Below are 6,825 nucleotides of genomic sequence, written 5' to 3'. Positions count from 1 at the left end.
CTGCCTGGCCGCCTCGCAAGCTGCTCGGGCCCGCGGCCCCAAGCCCCCGGGGAGGTCGCAGCTGGCCCTGATGCCAGGGCACGCTGCAACCTCCTGGCGCGGGCTCAGGCCTACGGGCGGGGCTCCCCAGCGGAAAGCCCCGGGCATGTGCACGGCAGGCGCACAAAGGCGCTGGGGGGGCCACGCTGCCAAGCGGTGTGAGCCGCCCGTGTACCAGGGCGCGCGCCTGGCAGGCGGCGGGAGCGGCGGGGCTGGCTGGCAGCAGTGCGGCGGCTCCGGCTCCTGCCGGGCAGCCCGGCGACCCCCGGCCCCAGCTGGACAGGAGCTTCCAGGACAAACAAGAGGGGCTCCCCAGCAGGCCCTGGCCCGGGGTCGCTCGGAGATCGCGGGATCGGGCCTCCCCCCGAGCCGAGGGAGGAGGAGGCGCCGCAGGCTGAGGTCCTGTTATGCTTCCAGCGGGGACAGGCCCCGTGGCCGCCGGCCCGGCTCGAACAATAGCGGCGGGGCCGCGGGCGGGCGGCGGCGGCACAAAGAGCCGGGCCCAGCAGCGCCCGCGCGGGCCGGCGCTGCCGACACGGCCCCCGGGAGCCCGCAGCCCGCGCTCTGCAAGGCGCGGGATCCGGGAGAGCCCGTTACCCGGCCCCAGCCACTTCCCAGGGACTACATCGCAAGTTAATCACTGAAGAGGCAAGAGCTCTCCATTACCAAGCGAGCGATTGCAGCGGGAAGGCTGCGGTCCGTGCTGGGAGCGGGGCCGGCGGGGGAGGAAGGGGGGATCGGTTCTATTAAGAGTTCATCAATCACCCAATGTGCACTTTTCACTCGACAGCGGTTCCTCCTACTCCAGCTCGAGTCCGGGCCAGCTGGGATTCGACCAGAAACCACAGCCGGAGGAGACAGAAAGCAAAGCTCAGCCCCGCCATCTAATATTCACGGGCTAGCGCTCGGCGCTCAGCTTCCAGCAGGGAGGATGCAACTGAATCCTTTAGTCACAAAGAGCGACATGCAAAAAGGGACCCCGTGGAGAACAACCTCAGCAGACTTAGTGCCCACACACACACACACACACACCAGAGCACAGCCTACTAGTGAAGGCCTTTTCAAGACAATGCACAACAATACAGGCTGCCCCGGATAACCAAGACAAGCTTTGCCTATCTTACTTCGCGTTAAACTTGAGGGTCTATGATGGGCTCGACCCCTAACATAGCTCAGGGGTCGGAGCATCAGCTGTGAAACGCAGGCCGGGAGGTAGCCCAAGCTGCTTATGGAAAAGGTTTCCGTGAAGGAACAAAGCAGGGGGGGAATCAAAATCGAAATAACCCCAAGCTGCAGAAAGCTGAGTTAGAAAGATAACTCCCAACGTTATCCAATACCTGCCGGTTTGCTTGGCTTTGCACGCTCCCTTGCAATTGCACTTGAAAACACAACACAATGACACAGCGTGTGGAGGGGGCTTGCTGGTGGGCTGAGTGCCCCAAGACGCGGGGGCTGCACTTGGCTTTGCACAGCACCCAGCACTTGACGGAGCTGCCATTGGAAAGAAAAGGCAGATGGGAGCAATGCGAGGCGCTGTGTGGGAGAGAGAAGAGGAAGACGGTGTGTGTGTTTGTCTTCACTAACAAAATGTTGTCCACAGAAGGGCCCCCTGCAATGCTCTCAAGTCTCAAGGCGCATAGTCCCCGAGTTTCCCGGGCTTCTTTACCAATGGTCAGAGGGTCCTGTAAGAGGGCCAAGGAAGCAGGGATTCCCGACAAGGGGGTTAGCTCGACAGCACTGGTGGGAATCGCTGGGGCTGTCCATATTCTTAGAGAAGGAGGTAGAAACTTTCTCTCCGCCTCTTCCAGGCACAGTGGAGGGGCTTAATCAGTCTCCTGCCTCATCCAGGCCCCTCAGGCCTGCTGGAAAGGCCAGCCAAGAGAGCCAGGCTTAGAGTGGGGGACAGAGACTCACCTTCCTCTACCTAAAGCGGAGAGGACGGCCTTGCAAGCCTACACTACAGCCCCTTCGTGTTTGCCCCTGAGCTGAATGTGGATTTCGCTGGAGTGCCACCCAAACTAACGTTTCCCTATGCGAGCTTCTCTTATTATCCGATACAGCAACTCCTATAGACAGCCTTCTCAGTGAGGCACCTGCGACTTTTTCTTGTACAACAAGGCCAAAATAATTTATGTAGAGGATTTTGGCAAATTCTCCTGAACACAGTCTTTGAAAACCTACCAATCATGATATGGACTTCGTCAGCTTGCCTGGAGACTCTTTAAAAGATGTTCCCAGAAGTGTTTTTTTAGAGGAGTGCCAGGGAAACACGGTAGATCCAGATTCATAATACTCATCTCTCTACCAGGCAGCAGAGCCGAAGCTCCAAGCTCCCATTCCGACCACGGCTCTACTGGCCTAGGGCCTCTGAGGGGTGCCAGGGGTCTGCTGAATTTACACTAGTGGTGGGCCTATTCTTTAGGCTCAAGTTGCATCCCATTACAGAGCAGCTCAGAGCAGGAAGGACGGGCCAAAGAACATTTTCCCTTCTGCTGGTGGTAACAGAGTTTGCAGAACAGGTCCAAACAATCTTTCTGGGGAAAAAATGGAAGAAAATGAGCAAAGTGACAATTCCTGAAGTATTGACTTGGACTCTTCTCTACAAGGTGCCCTTGATCTCAGTAGAGGCGGATCTGCCCTGCCAGCGCCTGCATGCCTCCGAGTGTTTTTCAGAATACTTACCGCGTGTTAACGGGTAGGGTGACTCCGGCTGACTCTGGAGCAAACGCCTGTAGGGAGGGGCGCTATTTTTCACGCCTCTGCCAAGTCGCTGTAATAATTGCCGATTTGCACGCTCCTAAGTTTCTTCTGACTCGTTCCAGGTCTCCAGCAAGTCTGCAGCACTGCGCTCCCAGGCAGCCTCCACATCCCTATTACCGGTCTCCCACCGCTGCTTACAGAGGCTCCCTTTTCCGCTTTTAAAAATCTCCGGGTTTCTTTTCCCTACCCCTGAACTTTCTAGAAATCTTCTCCAACCCCTTATAGGAAAACCCACAGCTCCCTGATGTGACGCCCACGTTTGAAAATAGTGATGTTAGACTATGCTGAAAACTACAGCTTTTTTCCAAAGAGAGACCTTCAGAATGAGAAAATCCGGAAGGGCTTGTAGCTGGGGTCTTCACTCCTATACAAGTAAACTGATGTAGGCAGGTAATGGAGAGAAATAAATAGCAGTACCGGAACAAACTTGTCCAGCTGATATGGATGAAATCCCCTAGTTCAAAGTGGTTTAAAACACAGCTTTTGCATTGTATTTTAAGAATGAAAGGATCAACTAAAACTGTTACAGAATTCTGGAAGCTCTCAGCCTTGACTGATCTCAAGTACCTCTTACTGAAGGGGCATCACTTGTTCACTTCATTTTTTTAATGAGGTGTGAAGAAAGGGTAAAATTTCACTGTCTGAAGGGGTTTCATTTGCTAAAGAAAAAAAAGAATTATTCCTACGGAAAACGACTTTACAAAACTAAAGCGTATGCAAAGCGATTGCAAAACTAACTTAAGCGGAGGTCCTGCTTGCTTTAAAGCGGGGAGGTGGGAATCCGAAAAAACAACTAAAATTTCTTAACCAGATAATAGGTTTCTGCTTCCTTTGGTTAAATGTGTCTCTCTAGGGATCATAACCATTCACAGTTAAATTTCCTGCCAGTTGAATATCTATCTATCTATCTATCTATAATATAGATACAGATATATAGATATAGATAGATAGATATCGCCCTCCCTCTCTCGCTCTCTTTATATACATATATATACATATGAAGAGAGAGCGATATAGACATATTATATATATCTAGACATGTTTATTCACCAATTATGAATTATGACTGGTGAATTATATATATCGTAATTGGTGAATCACTGACAACACAGTTGGTAACACTTCAGAAGTCTGTGTCAAGGTGCCGTTAGAGAACACCTAATCCAAAGATCTAGGTTAGCAGTAATTTAGTAGCAAAAACCATTCTGCAACCTCACAGCAAAAGCATTGCTCCATTCATGCTCCATTGTCTTGCAGAATATATTTTACAGACTGTTGAGAAATAAAAAACTATGATCTGAAAGACACCTTGGCGTATTTATTTTTTCCTGCCAGATTTGGAAACGCAAACCTATATTACAATTCAGGCAAAAATACAATTCAGGCAAAAGAAAAAAAGAAGGAGGGAAAAAGAAAAGACGTGGCGGGGAGCTTTGCAAGCTGTCAGCCAAAGACCTGACACACAAAAAATATGACAAGGCTCTTACTCTTGCAACACCAGATAGGAAAGGTGGGTGCGGGGTCCCTGGAGAAAAATAACTCACTGATTTGTTGCTGTACGTCCTAGAAATGTTTCCTGATGAATTTTAACAGAAAATAAGAAACTTTGTTCTGAACTTTTGAAGTTCGGCGGAGGAAATCAACGGGTGAGTTTTCTAATAGGAGTTTCTAGTGTAAGGAGCTAATTAAACACCTCACTTGCATTGCCCTACTAATTCCCTACCTCAAGCGTGTGTCCCATTTTCAGTCCCTAATCAAAACCACTCAGCTGGAGCGCCTCTTATCAGGCCACGGCCCACGGAGGGAAGCCCACCCCCTGGCACGCGTGCGTGCTGCATGTGCTCCGCGTCTCTCGGAACGGGGCCACCGTTTGTGACAGGTAGCAGCCAGGGGGCCTGGCCTGCCCTTACACCCCGACGCACATGAAGACCTCCACTGCAAGATTTCAGTGAGAGCTGCTCTCCACTGCCGTAATTGCAGATCTGGCCCCTCAGTATGTTGCTCTGAGCTGGACGCAGGCGGCAAACCTTTGCGATACAGTTGTACTTGGGACTAAGCATCCTGTGACTGCGGGTGCTGGTTATGCGGGGGGAGGAAGGCGTGAGGAGGGAGGGCACGGTCTCGCATTCAGTAACGTGTATGTAATGAGCACATTAATAAGGACTAAGTCTGTAAGGTGCTTCTCTACCCGGCCTTCTGCCTGACTTTAGACAAACACCTCTCTTCTCTTTCATAATGACAACATCCCCCGGGGTCCTTTACTGTATTATATGCCAGAAAAGCTATGGGAAATACTCGCGTTTTATTTCTTGCCCCTTCCCCCCGCCCCCAAGTCCAATAGGCCAAATCTCGCCCCTTCCCCTCCAGCCACCTGCATCCCTGACTCGGATTTTCACCCGTTCTGCTTTCAAGCGTGGGCTCCACCACAGGTGCTTGCTTCCCCTCCTGGCTCCTGAGCCCCGAGAACGGCGTGCTCAATGTGTCTGAGCCTCCTGCCCTGGCCCGTAGCAATGAAACCCCGTTTGCTGGACTCAGCCCAGGGCTCCGTGGTCTCGAGTCAAGGTTTCAAGTATCTAGAAGTATCTAATCAAACTGTATTTATACAATTTTTGGAAACCAAGGTCATTTGTCTTCTTCAGTCAAATTAATTCTCCGCTCCCCAGGGCAAATGAAGATTTAAAAAGTAATAGCAGAAAAGGCTGGAAAGTTTGGGAAAGCAGCGATTTGGATCTCCTTGCTGCTCTATGCTCTTTGATTTCTGTGCCAGTGGTAAACACTCAGTAAGCAATGCTATATTACCAAGGGAAAAATGAAAGCCCATTAACATTGGAAGTCCTCGGATACACTTTCAAGAGACGACAAAGCACTTATCTGCTGGAGCAGAACCATTAATAGCTAGGAGGCACAATAGCATCCAAACCCTTCAGATCTGGACTGGCTTCCGGATGCATTTTAACCTCCGATTCCTTCGGATCTGCAAAGATGAAGTGTCTCTCGGAGAGGGAGCACACGCACAGCTGAGTCCCAGCTAGCGCCGAGATGGCAGGGAGGCGGGAAAGGCACATTACTCCCCAAAACGTGGGCACCCGGGAAAGCAGGGGACAGCTGCTCCTCTGCCCTAGCAGACACGAAACTCGCGAGTCCAGCGCAGAGCAGAGGACCCGAGTGCCAGGGCGGGGCGCCTGTATTGCCCGACATAGGCAGGGGATTAGGAAGGACAAGGCGAGCTCGTGCTCCTCGCGGCAGGGGCGACAATGCCAGGCCCAGCCGGGCATCTGGGCAAAGGCCTAAGCGGAGTGAGCAGGGCCCGGCCCTCCTTAGTCCCCTTCCCCTGCACTTGTGCCCCGCGATCGGATCAGCGCAGTTACCAGCCTGCACTGCGGGGGGCTGGGGGCTCTTTTAAGGTCCCGTCAGAGCCTTGGGCTGGCAGAGCTGGGAGCGGGGGAGGGGCCGGGGCAGCCGGGCACCCCCTTCTCCCTGTGTGCGGGGCTGCCGCCAGGCCGTGCGCTTGTGTGCGTGTGCGCGCGCGTGCTCGTGTGCCTGCGTGTTCATGCGTGTGTGCAGCTGCGGGTGTAAGCGTGTGAGTGTTCGTGTGCGCGCGTGCTCATGTTCGTGTGTGTGCGTGTGCGAGGGTGTGTGTGAGCCCGTGTTCCTGTGTGTGTATGCGTGGGGGAGGGGCGCGTGTATGCGTGCGCGCTTTCCTGCGTCCATGGGTCCGCGTGTGGGCGTGCGTGTTCATGCGCGTGACTCTGCGAGTTCGTGTGTGTGCGTGCGTGGGGGTGCGTGTTCGTGTGTGTGTCCGTCCCGGCGCTGCCCGCGCAGTCGGTCCCGCACCAGCAAAGTTTGCGGCGGGCCGCGGGCTCGGGCTGCGATTGGCCGCGGGGCAGCACGTGCCGGCCGCCGGCCCTATATTAGGGCAATATTGCCCGCGCGGGGCTGTGCCATGGCCGTGGCGGGCGGCGCGGGCAGAGCCGGGCCCTCGCCCTCGCCCTCGCCCTGCCCCGGGCCATGAGCGCCTACCTGGAG

This window comes from Crocodylus porosus, unplaced genomic scaffold, assembly GCF_001723895.1.
Source record: "Crocodylus porosus isolate Cpor-Errol unplaced genomic scaffold, CroPor_comp1, whole genome shotgun sequence".
Taxonomy (NCBI): domain Eukaryota; kingdom Metazoa; phylum Chordata; order Crocodylia; family Crocodylidae; genus Crocodylus; species Crocodylus porosus.
Note: the sequence above shows the minus strand (reverse complement) of the source record.